Source organism: Mycteria americana, chromosome 8 (genome assembly GCF_035582795.1).
Source record: "Mycteria americana isolate JAX WOST 10 ecotype Jacksonville Zoo and Gardens chromosome 8, USCA_MyAme_1.0, whole genome shotgun sequence".
Classification (NCBI taxonomy): domain Eukaryota; kingdom Metazoa; phylum Chordata; class Aves; order Ciconiiformes; family Ciconiidae; genus Mycteria; species Mycteria americana.
Window position 1 is genome coordinate 2,681,215 of NC_134372.1, and position 16,979 is coordinate 2,698,193.

A 16,979-nucleotide genomic window follows, 5' to 3' on the forward strand; every position below is an offset into this window, starting at 1 on the left:
GCGAGTTAAGTGAGGACCCGATGCCTGATGTGAGATAAAACTGGTCCCTGTTTCAAACCTCCTTCAAAAAGTCTGACAACCCCAGAAGACTAGATTATTAAGGTACAATATGCACATTCATTCCGCCACGTCCCCACGTGCCCGTGGGAATATGAGGTCTACATTCCCAATACATTCAAAAGCCCATTTTCTAATGACCCAGGTGGGTCCAGGAAGGCAAAGAGACCTCCTGAAGAGAGGAATTAAAGCGGGATGAATTAGTTCAGCACAGGTTGGTCTTTATTTTGTGTTGGGCAGAGGACCCCCTTGCTGGGGGCCCCTGCTTTTGAGCGTTTGGCTACTGAAATCCAGAGACAGTCTGATAATGATCTTGGTAGGGTCAGAGTCTGAACGTCAGTGAAGATAAATCAAGCAGTAACAGACATGTGAGCAAGGTCAAAACCCTCGACAGCGAGGCGATGTAAGGTGGACGCTGTCCTTCATCCCCATCACAACACGGCTGAGTGCCCAGGTGGCCGGCTGGTTCCATCAAAATGAGTCCACTTCTCTGGAAGTGACCTAAAAATAGACACCCGGCACGCCAGCGCTCCCAAGGCTCTTACACCGAGCAGACACAGGCCACGTTCTGCCTGCAGAACGCACAAGAAACGCCAAAATTAAGATCTTAATCTTTACCGGTTGCAAAGCACACGGCTGTGAACCTGAATTCAGATTCAGGACTAACTCGACCATCTTTCTTCCACCTTTCCCTGTGGTGTCCCCTTGTCACGTTAGACACCCAACGGCCGCCGGATGGCCAGAGCTTTCCCTTGGCCGTCGCCCAGCCGCTGGTCGGGAGCACCGGAGCTGCTGGGTGTGCGGACCATCAGCTGCTGCTCCACCAGAAACCTCCTCCGCATCCCCGTTCCATGGGGAACGTTTCCCAGCCTTGGCTTCATCCCATGCCTCTTCTGGGTATAAACCATGTATCAAGCGCTGTAAGGAAAGGGACAATGTCAACATATTGAATATTACCGTATTTCTAGTTCAGCTGATAAAAAGTACGCCTTCTTTCCCAAAGTGTATTCATTTCTTCACCTGCTGATAGCCATTCTCCCTGCAAGTGGTGTGTATGTATATATATATATAAAACACATGTTTTCACTATATATATATATAAGAATATATAATACACACATGTTTTTACAACACTGGCATCAGGACAGCTGACAGTGTCTTACCTTTGGTATATTTTATAAAGCTCTTCTCCAAACGCTGTCGCTGGAGCGGCCGCTGGCAGGTCTGGCTACACCCTGCCAACCACCTCCCCCCTCACAGCCTTATCCTGGCTATAGATAGTCCCTTGCAGTGGGAAAGCGCCGTCGTCTTCCTCACGCTAGAAACCATCCCACGTGAGGTGGACCGCAGGGTCTGCCCTGCAGAAGGCTGCAGCACGGCAAGATGTGAAGATGGAGAACTGCATTTTTTCTAATGCTCCTACCCTAAAGTCATTTCCAAGACAAAAATTCTCTCCTTGCAGACCAACTGGGAGATGAAAACTTAGATCAGGGAGCCCAAAATTTTTGCAGCCCTCCACCAACAGCTGCGGGATTCCTTGGCACAGTCTCCGCTTCCCAAAAGTTTGTCCCTTCCAGCCTACCCAGCTCACCACAAAAAATAATTTCCCATATTCCTCACCTCCTGCACTGTCTTAAGGTGCTTTAAGTGTCCAAGATCTGCTTTCCCCACGACCCGAGATAATGTTTAAACGCCTGCACAGGACACACCTCGCACACCGTCCAGCTTGTAATAAGAACCAGCTGGAGGTGTCCGACCGCGCCGGGACTCGCAGGCTTTCCACCGCCTCGTCCTGAGCGTCACGAAGTGACTAATGCAGCGCTGGCTGCTGGCTAGAAATAGAGCGGGGAGGTACCTGAAGCTCTAGAGTTTACGGCTACCTAAGCACTAAAACTCAAGCAAGTTGTGTATAATGAGAAATACGAACCAAGCTGGGGAGTTCTGCGCCGAACATCTGAGAGACAGCTCTGGCACGGGGATAAGCTCCAGCCTCCGACTGATTATTTCCCAGATACGCTGCTTAGCAGGGCGCAGCACCCAGACGTGCTTTTAAATAAAAGCGAGGGCCAGGGTGTCAGAGATGAAGGCACAGAGACGGTGCCCCCCGAACCCCCGGTCCCCCCAGGAGCTGCATCACCCAGCAGCAACGCAGCCCGGCCCCCGTCTGCCCAGCGGCTCCTGCGGTTTCGTGCAGTTCCATCTCAGGAACTCCCCTCCTCAGCTTGCTCGGAACCTGCAGCAGCTTTTTCGAGGTGCCGCTTGTTTCTCTGGTTCATACCTTTCCCACAAGCTGCTTCCCCTCGCGGCGCGCAGCCCAGCACGCGGGGCTCCGCGTCGACGTGTGAATCCACCGCCGAAGCTTGAAGTTCCCCTATCAGCACCCTACGAGCAAGGGAGCTGTAATTACGCCGGACGAGGATAGCTAGGTACGACGATGCGAAGAGACCGAGTGATTTGCGTGAAAGTCACACAGGATGTCGGGCTGGGGCAGGAGCGGAGCAGACGCAGCATCTCCCGACGCTCGGGCTGTGCACAGCGAGTTTCCGCTCTTCACACTTCATCCCCGAGCCGGTATCGGTCCACGCAGCCAGGAGATGATAAAGGTCCATGGGGGAAACCCACCGTGCCCGGGAATGCAGATCTACCCTGGAAAAACACAAAAGAAGCGGTCCCTCCTGAGCAGTAATTCGCATTTTCTCCCAAAACAAACAGATCGAAGTTATCACTGGAATGATTCTGTCCCCTATCAAGGAGGCACTGCAAAAGGGCTCAGAAAAATGAGGGTGCTTGCGGAAGAAAAATAGCAGACGAGAGAGAAATTTTCACTTTGCCTCCAAAGAAAAAATACCCGAATGATACCTGGCTTTCTTCAGCAGAAAACAGAAAAACTTTGTCTGCAAAGTGTAGAAAAAGTTGTTCGGATGAGAAGAGGAGGAAGCAATGCAGAGGAGAAAGAAGAGAACAAAGCAATTTTCCATAAATCACACAAAAAAGGACACTTTCTGTGGAAAGCAGATAATTTATACAGATATTTTTGTTTGCTTTCAACCCCCTCTAATCCCTTATATTTTTAAACCAAATGTAAGATGAAAAACTTCACAGGAATTTTTCTCTGCTCCAAAAAAAAATCACAAACTAATAATTTTCTCTTTGTTAATGAAGGAGGTTACCAAGTACACCGCATAGGAAGACAAACTTTGGAAAGATTATGGGGAGATATTGGCCCCCCCATCAGGGCCAGTGGGACAGAGAACACGGCAACCGAATCAGATGTTGTTTTTGTAAAGTCCCACATCACACACATTATCTTCGATTAGAAAAGCAAAGATTGATTACCCAAGAATGAACTTCCATTAAAATAAAAGTAGGAAGTCCTTTGCTTCCAGGAGCCAGAATATTTAAAGGCTGGAGCATCTCGTAATATTTTTTTACCCAAGGTGGGTGAAGTGTTTTGGATATCTATGTCTTACTCGGATCAAAAAGCAAATTCCCCTTTACCTGCTTACAGGCTTGAAAAAAGAAGAGTCTTCAGCTTAGAAAGATTGGAAATGCTTCTGCACGTTTCCTGGTCTGGGTCAGAATGAGAAACCAGAAATACTACCCTTTCACTTCTGATTTAGCCAAACCCAACAGAAGTACCAGAAATCAGGGTGAGACAGGGGAAGATGGGACACAAGGTCCCTATGTGAAATCTTCTACATTTTTGTGGTTTTTGACACACCAGAAATGTTCAAAAGACTCAAGTACCTTTCAACCAAGCCAATAACAAAATTTAGCCTCCAAGGCCTTCTTGGACATCTGCTCAGTTCCAGTGGGTCCAAAGTAGCGTATTCAACAGGCAGCACTGACGTTCGATTTCAGGTGGCCTCAGGTATCAGATAGGTTTGGACACATCTCCTTTGCAAGGAGATACCTCTTGCAGGAATCTAATTTCCCGTAACTCAGATGACACAAAGCCTCGCGCTGTGTCAGACGCCCGAGCTGCGCTTTGTCCCTCTTGCTCGTTGCCGCGTTGAAGGCTTTGCTTAGCAGGTGAAAAGATGGGAAAAGTATTGGAGAAGTCCCTGGTGAAGCAGCACGCCTTCCAGGGTGTCTCCAGGCACCTGGGGTACCCTGCCACTAGACCATTGCCGATACTTTGGGATATCCGTCATTTCGGACACTTATAGAATACCATCTTAGTGGTTTTGCCTCCCAGTGACCTTTCTCCACGGGCTCCAAACGCCATCCTGCCCAGTTTGCAAAGGATGTCACTGAGGTCTCTGCCACTTGGCCTCCCCTCACAGCTGCAGATGGCTGCGCTGGGCTCCCGTCCTGCAAGCGGGAGCAGATGGCCACGCAGGGGACTCCTGACCTAACCCAAGCAAACGGTGGACTCCAGGATCTCGTCGCCATCCAGCAGAAACACAAACATGCTCTAACGTGAAATGAGCCAGAAGCACTCGTGCAGGAAGGGAAGACCTGATCTCTTGGTGGTTTCAGCCTTGGATCTACCACTGGTATTGTCCAAGCTCAAGACCAAATCTGAACTTTCCCTTTTGAGCTCTTGAAGCTTGCAACAGCTCCATGTGAGCAGGCAGGGTACGGCTGGAGCCTTGTCTAGTGTGGGAAGCAGACCCAGAGAAGAGCCCGACATTTAACGGCAGAAGTCACCATGGCCGGCACGCTGTCTGCCAAGATAGGTCTTGGCCTCAAAACAACCCCGTCTAGTACAGTGATCAGACAGCTCTGTGTCACATCAGATGGACTAATCTTCAAGACCACACGATGAGATTAATCAAATTTATCGTCCTCTTGCAAAAGAAGATAAATCTGTATTATTCTGCGACTCCTTGCTGACTGAAGAAACCATTACATAATTCTGGATAAAAATGAAATAGGCCCAACACTGTCCTATTGTTTTCTGATGTAAGTCCCTACCACCTCGAAGACAGCTTAACGTTAGTCTCTGAGCACGTGCACTGTTCATCTCCTATAATCAAATATTTTTCTTTTTTTTTAGTATATGCCCAGAACTCGATTTAAACTATTTTATTTGACGGAAGAAAAGCCCAGCTTCATACCTACATTCTCTCCAGCACATGGGACCACTGACACGACGGGGCAGATGGACCAGCTCCTTACCGACAGACAGACACTATTCAAGATGGTCCACGCGGCCGTGCACACATCTCCCAAAACTCATTGACTAGAGTCTGATGTCTCGAACCAAAGTCCTGGTGAGCCACCAGCCCGTGAACACTTTGGGAACCGGTTCCAGCTTTGGCCGCTCCCTGCGACACCGGCGGAGCGGACGAGCCCCCAGCTTCACCAGTGGCCCTGTCCCAGGGCGGATTTCTACTAATTTGAAATTCAATCTGTAAAATCAGTGGAAATTCTGCAAAGTAGCTCCTCTCCTTTATTTCTGGCATTTTCACTCTCTGGAAAAGGCAATGTAAATAACAAGCAGTAAGTCAGATTGTTCTGGTCCTCCAAAAACTTCGTATTTGGTATGCATTTCAGATTATTTTCTTTAATAGATACGAAGGCACTGCTTAATGGTATCCTGTCAACAGTCAGCTGGGCGTTCCCCCCCCAACACAAAACACGCCCTTTGAATGATGCAAATTTCCTTCAACAATATTAACAAGCCACAACCATCAGGCAGAATTATACTGGAAAAATAAAAGAACAAAGTCTTGCAAAGCCTCCAGAGTCAGTGATGTTGGGATAACGATTTTGACGAGCGGCATAAAAAGGCGACCCCTTTCCTAACATCTCTTTTCTTAACAGCACTTCCCACGCAGCCGCAACCAGGTGCATCCATCACCCGTGGAAACACGGTCCTTAAATCCAAAGGGATGGTACCGTTTTCAGGGATGGTACCGTTTTCAGGACGCTTTCATCCGTATCTTCCATGCATGAGCACAGAGGTCCTACAGCACACGCGCGTTCCTTCGTTTCCTCAGCCCAGCTCCTCTTCCTGTTGCCCCCTGCACCGGGATTACCCATATGCCTAGTTCCTAGGTTATCTACCCGTACAAACCGTTGAGAGATGAAAGCCAGCACGCGTGCCATTTAAAGGACAGCCTCCAAGCCTTTGAGCTGTACTACCTGTAAAGATGGCTCACAACAGCAGATGGACTTTCCTCAGTCACAGTGTAAACAGTTTCAAGGGTATATATATATAATTTTTTTTTTTTTTTTTTTTCTAGTTGGAGTAGTTACTCTCCCAGTAACAAAAAGCACAGCCACTAAAGAGAAGGGTGGAAATAGCTGATGTAAACTCCAGGACAAGCCCTTGGAGAAGCTTGATCACTTCTCAGCCGCTTACATTTGGCTGGGATTGACTCATGCATCGTCCTGGGAAGCAGCTGCATTTGTATTTACAGGGCTTCAGACCATGTTTAGGCTGCATTTCCCTGTACGATAGTGGAGGCTGGTGGCAGTCCTACTCGCTAGCTACTTATGTAGCTAATGGAAAGTCATGTAAATGGGCATCGCTCTCACGGCGTCTGTCCCCTGCACCTTGTACCCTGCCAACCCCATTTACTGGCAATAACAAGCATGGGGACGTACAAGGATCACTCAGTTACATCACGAAATGAGATGAAATAAAATACTTTAATGTGCAGAGCATCGTTTGCCTCGAATAACTAAAGCAAATGTTGAAATCGGAGTTGTTTGGAACTTTCCCATCACAGCGCTTTTGTCTCAGAAAACATGATTTAGATCAAAAGGGAATTTCCCACAAGTACATTTGAATTTTGCTTAAATTGCCCCGTATAAATACAAAATCTAAATAAAATGTTCCAGTTGTATTAAAAAAAAAAAAATCCACAAAGAATAGCTGTCTCGTTGAAATGGGCTGAAATATTTAATTTTTGCTCAGCCTGACCGTGACCTGTGTCCACCTGAGCTACCATCAAGCCATGAAGTTTCTAAGCAATTTTTTCACCTCCTGACCCCACTTCTGTGGTCAGAGTCCTTAGCCAGACTGCATCGCTCACACCACAATCTATTTAACCTTTAAGTAAATCTTGGTGCTACCCAATGAACGTTCATGAGCACTAACGAGACCCTTCCCAGGGGATGAAACCCTGCTTCCCGACGCACCCTGCCCTGTTTCGGCATTCAGGAACACCACGGTGGGTGCCTGTCCCCGGAGCGGGGCTCAGTGGAGACCCTTCTTCTGCTGTATTTGGAAAGGGTGACTGAAAAACGTCAAAATTTGGATTTTCAGCTTCATACCTGACAAATTCTTTTATCTCCATTAATGTCCAGTAGCACGCTCACAAAACAAGAAGAAAGCGTCGAGACCAACAGTTACATAATACAGCTAATATTAGTAGGTTGAGTCACAGTAATGATGTCAAAGTTTCCTGGGGAGATTGTTTCATTTGCTTACATTTTTTTTTCAAAGTTCATGCAAAGACCTTTTGAGCCCATCTAAAAACAAGCCAATAAATGCAAGCTGACCTTCAAAGATGCGAGATGCTAAACCAGGTGAATTCCTCAAGACAGAGCGAGCCCTCACCATGAGATGTGGCATCATCTTCCTCCTGTCACCCCCTGCTCCTCACGCTTCAGCAGAAGCTGCAGCTCTCTGGAACTTTGCTCACCACAATGCAGCCCAGTTTTTGCAGCTATTTTTGGCACCGCCGCCGTACAGCGGCCAAGTTCACAGATGTATTTGTGTGATTTTTCATAACTTCCTCCAAGTAGGTCTTTTTTTTCCATACTAAGCCCAACATTTTTACTCTTCCTAGGTCAACAAGAAGGCATCTCGCCTTGGCATTGCGCCTATCTGCCCGGCCCAGTCGCAGCATTTCTTATGAACTGTGCCAGCTCCCAGGGCGGGTGGAGAAGGCTGGGAGGGGGGGACCCAGCTTATTTACTAAGAGCCCATCAAAACAGATCTCAGTAGAGCAGACTCAGCCCCTTCAGAGCTAACAGGGCAAGGATTTGGGTGCTTCCCCACAGGAAGGCAGTTCCCAGGCAGCTTCCCGCTGGGTACCCGCTTTGGGGACTGAAGGCGATGCTGTTTTTCTTCCATTTTTATGACCGTTGTTGAGCCCGCGATGGGTTCCCCATCCTGCTGGGGACTTCACTGAGTGCCTGGTATGTGCCAAGGCTCTGAGCTATTGCCCCGCTTGCAAGCAGAGGGGAAGGAGGAGGAAATGACAGCGGTGAGGTGTTAGTGCACAAGCACTGCGAGCAGACACGCGTCCCCGACGTCAGACATCCTGCAAAGCACAGAAAGCTCCAACTGCCCTACAGATCTCCAACTCGAACCCATGGTACACAAGGGCCATGCAAGAGTCTTGGATGTACATGGAGCGGCCTCAGGTTGTGCCAGGGGAGGTTTAGATTGGATATTAGGAAAAATTTCTTCACCGAAAGGGTGGTCAAGCACTGGAACAGGCTGCCCAGAGAAGTGGTGGAGTCCCCATCCCTGGGGGTATTTAAAAGCCGTTTGGATGAGGTGCTTAGGGACATGGTGTAGGGGTGGACGTGGTAGTGCTGGGTTAACGGTTGGACTTGATGATCTTAAAGGTCTTTTCCAGCCTAAACGATTGTATGATTTTATGATCAAGCAAGTCCTGATATTACTCTTACGCATGCCAGTTTACAACAGCAGAGGATCGACCTCTAATTCTCTGCTGTCGTACATTAATAAAAGGCTAAGGGTAGGTTCGGAGCAGGTTGGAGGTGCCCGGCGCTGCTGGGAGCACCGCGGCTGAACTCAGGCTCTGAAACCAGCTCCGGGTCCCGACGGCCGCGGACAAGGAGCCGCTCCTGGGGGTTTTTCCCACGTGCTAATTCACCCCGTGGCGTCCAGAGCTGCCCCAAGCTCCGGCCGGAGCTGCAGCTCCCCGCCCTGGAGAGCTCACCATGTAGTTCAAGTGCAGAGGTTATTAATAAAACAGACGAGGGGAGGGCACAGGGCGAGCATACTTGTGGGATGGAAGCAACCGGGCTGAAACACTCAGAGCATCAAACGAGAGCGGACATTTGACGTACTCAAGTGTTTTTCTTCCCTTTTTCAATTGCTGCTTTGATTCTTTGACTTTTTCTTTTTTCTTTTTTTTTTTTTTTTTTTTGACATGCAAATGTTACTTCAAGCTCTTCCTGTTCTCACATCAGGTGTATGCAGTGAGCTTTCTCACAGCAAAATCGCCCAAAAGCTTTAAAACCTAAAAGACGGGGGATTGCCAAGGAGGAGAGAGTTCATATGCGCCCTCGTCTGACACCCCCAGCTCTGCAAAAACACCCCGCAGGCTCCCGAACCAGCCTGGCCCAACCTCCAGCACCTTTCCAGAGATGCGGATGAGGCGTTCGCTTCTGAGGACAGACTGTGAGAGCCTAATTCTCAGCTCCACTCACAACACTCGCTTCCTCTTCCATGTTAACCAGTTTGCCAGCTGCAAAAAACAATCTGCTCTTCTTGGACTTACACCACTCGGCCACCAAGCCCCCACAAACCCCAGAGCTTTCCAGTTCAATGACACTGAAACCAGTGCGTAACCCTGGTCGCAGCCCCAGCTCCTCCGGGCTGCTGTAACCCCGCGCACCCCCCAGCATGCGCAATCCCACCCACGCATCCTTCCCACGCAAACAAAACAGCCACGAAATTACACGGGTATGAGCACGACCGTTAGAAATTCATTGCGATGCTACTGGAACCGCAGCGTGGTGACCCTGCTACCAAAAAGAAATGACCAAAAAATTGAAATGCGGATGTTGGTGTCAAGGCTGGTGCAGCCCACGATACTCGGGGTAGTTGGTAGATGGATCAAAAAGCTCGAGAATCGCCGGCCTGGTAACAGCCCCGCAGACCTGGGGTACCCACGCTTTACTTCCAGCTTCCTAAGAGAGGTGCTGGGCAAAGCTTTGGCAGTCCCTGACGATGCCCTGCCAGCTCTAGGTGGTTCCGTCTCAATATTCAGTTATATTATTGCATTTTGGGCCCTCAAGCTCCCAGCCCCGGGCGAACTCCCGCTGTCCCAGCAAGTGCAAAAGGCAGGGCACAGCCAGCAGCGATTACAGCCCCGAGAAACGGCTGAGTCAACCTTACGCGTGATAAACCGTTGACTCATATTTTCAGTTTCCTTTGTTTTTAATCAAAATGCATCTGTTGCAAATTTATGCGCTGCCATGCTCTCCCATGAAACCCCCCAGATGGATTTGCATCATTTGGAGTAAAACCCACCCTCCTCCCTTATTACCTAATTACCTTAAAATGTCCATTGCAGCATTTCTCAATAGCAAACACCATGCCTAAGGTCACGTTTTCTAAAAGAGCCCAGACAATCAGCGAGGATACAGATGTCGATGAGGATGAGCTAACGCCGTCGCCCACAGCTCTGGCAGACCGAGCACCCCGCGAGCAGGGAGACCTCAGCCCTGCGGTTCTGAAGGCGCAGAAGCAAGCAAGAGGCAATTCGAAGGCAATTGGAGACACACGAGAACAATTAATCACAAAGGGGAAATGGCACACGTCGAGGGAGTTAACCACAGGAACATGCCTTCGGCGCTACCTGCCATTACATATGTAATGCCGGCATTACGTACGCCAGCAGGCGAGCTGGAAAATCGGCGCGTTGCTGGAAGCCTCCACCGGCTTCACGGCGTTTGCCCCTTTCTCTGTAGTGCTTTGCCTACGGGCCTGATCCAACAGGCATACATCTGTTTTCCTGCTGCCCTAGCAGGTTTGCTTCTATTTTTCGAGGACGTAAAAGGCTTACAACCCCTGCGCGTGCCAGCGGGGACGAAACCCCTGACTCCCAAGAGACCGCTACCCAGGCGTTTCCCGCGCCTCCTCTGACGTGCCCAGCCTCAGCTCCTGGTAGACATTGCCGACAGCTCCCAGAAGTTGCCCAAGTCGTTGCCGCTTCTGCAGGCTACGGGGGATGATGGGCAACAGCTCGTTCTGCGAGGCTGCTGGGCGAGCTCTCGGCGGTGCCTGTTTGCGGGTGCGCGCGTACGGCTGTACGCCCAAAAACTTCCAGCTCCCGTTTTTCCCGTGTGACGTACCATTTAATTTCAACTGAGAATTTCTGTAGGAATACTGCTTCATCTCAGGAACACCTGAATATCGAATTATCAGCTTAATCAAGCCTTGCTTCATTCTAGCAATTAAATTAAAACAACAAAGCAAAACCAAGAGTATGGAAAAACATAGGCTGCCTGACTATCTAGCCAAGTAACTCCAATAATTTCATTCACCTTAATCATGCGAATCAACAATATCATGAAGGTCAGTGGGGGAACTTCTCTGCATCAACAGGAAGCACGATGCTACACTTAAAGTAAAAGATTAGGATCAGGAAACCTGCCACTATTTGCTTTTCCTCTCTGTTCTGTACTTTCATCATCTATAAAACAGGAATACTGACAATTTTCCTAGCCCACATGCATACTAAAACACTTCGTTAATGTTTATGGGGCAACTGGAGATGAAAAGGGCTGAAGATATGAAACCACAAAAGGTTGTGAGTGATTCCGAAGAGCCGATGCCCTGGGAAGCGCCGAGGCGGAGCGTGAGCGTGGGCTGCAGGATTCCTCTGCGGGCAGCGCAGGGGCCACGGCGGGTGCAAAATAAGCACCAGACCGGGGGAGGAAAGCGCTCTGGGAACAAATGAGACAAGGCAAAAAGCTATGGCTAAGTACCTCGGAAGGTGGCCCAACCAAATATTCCTTTTCAGATTTATTATGTCACACGGCTGTTAGAGATCCGTAATGGGAAGGCTTTCTTCCCCCCCACTGCCTAGGAGTCAGACTTACTTGGGCCGTTTCTTCCTATTGCTGGAGTCCGGGATGGGAAATGATGCTCCGCATGGCAGCTGGCAGGGTTATTACGGGGTTAAAATAATAAGACTAAAATAAAACTAAATTATATAAATAAGTCTAGGAAACATTGGCTGTAACACGACTCCCAAGCCAAAGCGCTAGCCCGATTTGTTAAATAGTCATAATTAAATCAAATATATCTCCATTAGCAACTTATTATGCTGTAGAGGAGGATTAATTTAGCAAGATGGTTCAAATTTTTTATGAGTGCATTTTACGGTACCTGGACATCAGAGCAGTTTTCTGTGCACACAGTCCAGCAGTCAAATTTACGATTGCTATTAGGCTGCAATTAATTGGATACAAAGCACTCTGCCCACTCCATTGTGTAAGCACGAGGACGAGCCAAAACTTTTCTGTCAATCTGCTTTTTTTTTTAGCAGAAAACTGAGTTTTTGACAGAACAGTTTGCTTGCAGCCATTATTTGCTTTCCAAGGAAGTTCCCTCAGCCATGGTTTTAATGTTCAGTGGGTTAACTGCTGTCGCAGCTTCCTGTAAGAGAATTAAAATAGTTTTGTTTTGCCGGTTTTCTGCCCTCGTACCCCACTTTGGGCTTTCTTTATCCAGACCAGCCTGAAACAGCCCCCATCAGCCGGGTTGCCTCTCAGCTCTGCGTGCCTCTGCCGCTTCACCCCGATTTATGGGAAGCAATATTTTACAGCCCGATGACTCAAAGTTCGCGCAGCACATCATAACTTATTTCTATCACGCTGACCCTTTACCTGGCTCCAGCTATACGTGGCACTACCCGCCCTGGCAGGTTTAAAGCGACTGCGGACGCTCCCCACCGCAGTAACCCTGATAATCATGGTTGGGTCTGTTCCTTCAAACCACATGATTTACTCCCAGGGTGTTTAATTCCTGGTTAATTCAGCCTCTCCCATCCCTGCGGCCAGGCTTCCACAGCAGAGCCGCTGTGACCGTGGCAGCGCGGGGTTCTGCCGACCCACCGGTACCGGCACGTGCGAATCCCTCCAGCCCACCCACACGCACCGAGCTATTTCTCATTCACTTATTGCCACGTTTCTGTGCCTTCCAAGTTATGCTGAAGCTATAAAGGGTTTGATTATGTACTTCAACAGCGATAATGACCAGATTACGGGAGCAGGAATCAATGACTCAGCAGCGGTAACCCCGGGTCCATCACCTCGCCTGCCTCCCGCCAGCTCTCCGTGCCTTTACGTTCAATTTGCTGAACTGACCAACACAGAACACCGCTTCATCCTTTTCTTTCTTTCTTTTTTTTCTTTTTTTTTCTTTCCTTAGCAGGCTGGGTTTTTTCCAAGATCATAACAACAACAAAGGAAAGCTTCTTCCAACATGGACTGGGTCATCAGGGCTGTCCCTGCGTTGCAATCCAATCTGTTCTCAGAAACGGCAGCACCAAGAGGAAACCAGATGCGCTCACAAATGCACGTCCAAATCAAACGTGTCAACGTTACAGGCCCTAACAAACAAAAAACTCACTTGGAAGTTACAGTCCCTCCTGCTCGAGGCCATAATACAGTCACGTCCTTGGGCTCACCTTCATTGGGCTCAAAATAGCCCCAAAGTCCCCGGCTGACCACAGCCGAGGCCAGCGCCCAGCCCGCACCAGCCGGGCTCCCGCGGTGGGGCCATACGGCACGTTGGGAAGGCAAAACTCATCCCGGGGCGTGCACAGGGTCAGAAACATGCGGTAAGGTCTGCCAGCCTTCCAGGTCGCGTATATTCATAAGGCGATCTGGCAAGTCTGGCTCCGCTTCTCCAGCCGTCTCCGTTTGGATGGAGACCTGGATGCTCCAGCCCAGCCCAAATGCCCTCTAATGGAAAGCAGGGCGTGAGGAGAAGGGGGACAGGGCAACGGTGCACACCACCGCCTTGACGTGAAGGAGACCCAAGACCAGGACTCCTACAGCCCAGAACGCACAGCGAGCAGCAGCTGCAGACACGACTCCGAACCCGAAAGCTTATCCATATTCCAGCTGCATGACTTAAATAATAAAAAAAAAGTGTTAGCCACCAGGGATATTTTTGTGTTCTTTTTCCCATCGTGTTTCCAAGACAAAAGAACAGGCATTACCAAGCAGGTTTGCTGATTATAATAGAGAAAAGTCATATTATTGAACGCGCATACAGGCTTTTTTTGTCCCTTGCTCTGTGTATGCTCTTGGTTCTAAACAAAGGAGAACAGGCAAGATAAATTAGCGGGGAAGATGTACTCCAGCAAATAGATATACTTTTTTTTTTTTTTCCTAAAACTGTCTCGATTCTGTTTATACTGGCTAGGAGACAGCATCCTCCATTCTTCTCAAACATACCAAACAAAACCCGAGCTAATGACGTGATTCCCGTAATCAAGGTCACCGGCCTGGTTTTGCTGGAGCATGCAGCTGAATGTTATACCCAGGGCGGAAATCAAAACTTCATTTAAAACGGGCTAAGTATCAAAAACTTAAAAAATTTGCTTAACAGGAGGAAAAGCACTTAGGGAATGCTTTTCTCTCAGAAGAATGGAGGAAAGTTGGAAAGCTCGTGGGTCCTCTTGAGTGCTTCATCTAGAGGAAGCCGCAGGGTAAGCTGTGATGCTGCTAAAGTCAACAGCAAAGCTCCTCTCCACCCGGGTGAAACCAGGACTTTGCTCCCTCTCGTTTGGGCTACTTCCAACTAGGAAGGAGGTCAGTTCAAAGAGAGAAAGGATGGCTCATTGCTCAAACCCGTCTGCAAAAAAAAAAGTCATTTCTCAGCTGAGAAACTCACCTGGGGCATCAGTGCCTTAAAATAGAAGCTGTGACTCCGCCACGGCAAACAGTGGCTGCTCCCTGCGCACGCTGCACGAGAGAGATGCACGCCACGGCATATGTGCAATTTCTCTCTAAACAAGGAAACCAACATAAGAGGAGGACTTGCAGATTGGGTTGTTGACACAAGAAAATCTGCTTTAGCTCTTAAGTCAATAGTTTTGCTTGATAAGAAGAAAACGAATTGGATTTGAACCGAGCAGTCCCGGTGATAAGGCTCACGGCTGGGACAGCCCGGGGCGCGGACCGAGTGTGGTGCCCGGGGGGTTTGCACCGTGGCTGCTTGGAAAACACGCAAGCACGAGTCCTCCCCTCCTCTCCTGCCAGCCCCACTCCACCCCGCTGCCATGCGTGCCAGCCCGAGAGGGATGCCCGGGGCTGGCAGGAGCTCTCGGGGAGGAGAGAGGCGGATGGCTTTTCTGCGGGTGATTCCAGCTTAAAGTGTTTGTGCAACGCTATATCTTGGCACCAGGCAGAGGCGGCTGGTTTTTCTCGAGGTGAGCTTGCATGAATCATACAAGGAAATACAACCGTATAAAACTGGCGAAGCTGAAACTACCACAGAGAGGGCAAATTCAAAGATGGGTATCTGGTCTTCTGCTCCTAGACCCACATTCGGGTGCGGGAGTAAGAGCAGCGGAATAGTCCCCCGCCGAGCGCTCTGCAGAAGACCACGGAGGCACTGGCGAGCTCATTGCCTCCGATCAGCAGGGCTGCACTCGTTCAGATGACGAGCACGCTGCTGCTGGCTCTCCCCTTCAAGGCAAGAGGCAAGGGACGCTTGCTCTGCTCTCCCCACTACACTTTGGTCATGAGGAATAACAAGGGAACACAGATGACTGGAGTCATCACCACTGATCCATCATTCAGGGGAAAAAAAAACCAAACCAGCTTTCTTTTCATTGCTGTGTGCAGCAGCAAAGATAAGCAGAAGAAAAAGAAAAGCCAGAGGGAATCCCACACAAATTTCTTAGGAGTGCCCTGTACTTCATCTATCGGAACTAATAAAACCAGTCACAGCTGCAGGGTATATATTCACGCAGCTGGAGATAACAGTCACTGCGAGGAAATCCCTCATCAGCACTGTTAGAATAGGCTGCACTTTACTTTCAGACCAGCTTCTAGCCCTCCATATAATCCAGACGGACTGGATTATATAGGAGAATCCCCTAACGCAGCTCCCGTAGCCTGCCCAGCACGCTCCACGAGACCAACGCCCGGGCGCGTGTGCCACGGACGCGCGTTGCCTGCCTGTGCCTGCAACGCCTTCCGCACAGCGTGAGCCAGCTGGATTTGCGCCGTCTGTGCGACAGAAACTAAAGCTCTTTTCGAGACAGCTCTTCCAGAGCACCTTCGTGTGCTGAGGGCCCTCCCGTATTTATGCTTATCCCGTATTTATCGCTGGCATGTCACACACTACACTTTTATTGACCACAATACTTGTTCAGAGGAAGATGATGCAATGGCTGCATGGGAAGCGTCAGCTATTTTGTACAATGCTGGTTATTATTTCAGAAAAGAGACTTTCAAAATGAAACGGCCGCTGCCGTGTTTACCGACCTCCTCAAGAAGGCTGTGCCTTTTCTTTCCTGAAAGGGAGGCAAAAATATCAGGATACAAAAATTAGCATGTGCTGGTGAAGCGGCGAAATCAAGCAGCACGGCCCCGGCCCCATGACCCTCCTCCTCTGCACCCGCTCTGGCTTTTTCTGGGGGCTCAACTCCAAGGGTTGAGCGGATAAGACAATCCTTTTTCTCTATCTAATCTCTTCTCTGCTGCATTATCTCGGCACGAACGCATGTCGGTCTCTCCGCCGCTCAGTTAAACTCTCTCGGTGGGAGCGGCGGCCGCGGCGCTGCCTGGGGTGCAAGCAGGGCCGGGGGAGCCGGTCCATCCTCCGCTGTAGGCTGCTGCCGAGGAGCAGAGGTGGCATGGCTCTCCCCGGGAAAGGAGCACGCAGGGGAACTTTGACCCATGCAAAGAACACATGCGGAATTAAAACATCTGCCCGTTTTCTTGTACGTAGCTTGCAGTTACCCTTCTCTCATAAGGGGCATAAAATCAGTTCAGCTTCATCCGTTCCGGGCATCTCCATCATCACTAACCTCATAGGAGCTTGCTGCATCCAGGCATTCTACATCATACACGGACAAAGGAAGGATTTAAACCACAGCATAATATATTGATAAAAACAAACGTAGGTGATAAATAGTAACTTGTGAACGTGCATTAAAAGCAGGTGGGCAAGACAGTAACTAATCAGTAGAAGCAAAATTATTATTATTAAACGACAAGGCAGGGCTGGACCG

The 16,979-nt window shown here is 49.3% G+C and overlaps 1 long non-coding RNA gene across 3 annotated transcripts in view; it reads right to left on the reverse strand.

Moving 5' to 3' along the window:
- Nucleotides 1-16,979, reverse strand: part of LOC142413903 (uncharacterized) — a 26,324-nt gene continuing 9,345 nt past the window's right edge. Inside the window, exons 1-4 of one of the 3 annotated variants that reach the window (XR_012776926.1) lie at nt 7,516-7,796; nt 3,805-5,477; nt 2,336-2,703; nt 1-975 (exon numbers count right to left, since the gene is read on the reverse strand). This is a non-coding gene — a long non-coding RNA (uncharacterized LOC142413903). Of the gene's footprint in view, nt 976-2,335; nt 2,704-3,804; nt 5,478-7,287; nt 7,797-16,979 lie in introns of those variants that run through there. The other 2 variants (XR_012776925.1, XR_012776924.1) reach the window with 2 other exon arrangements.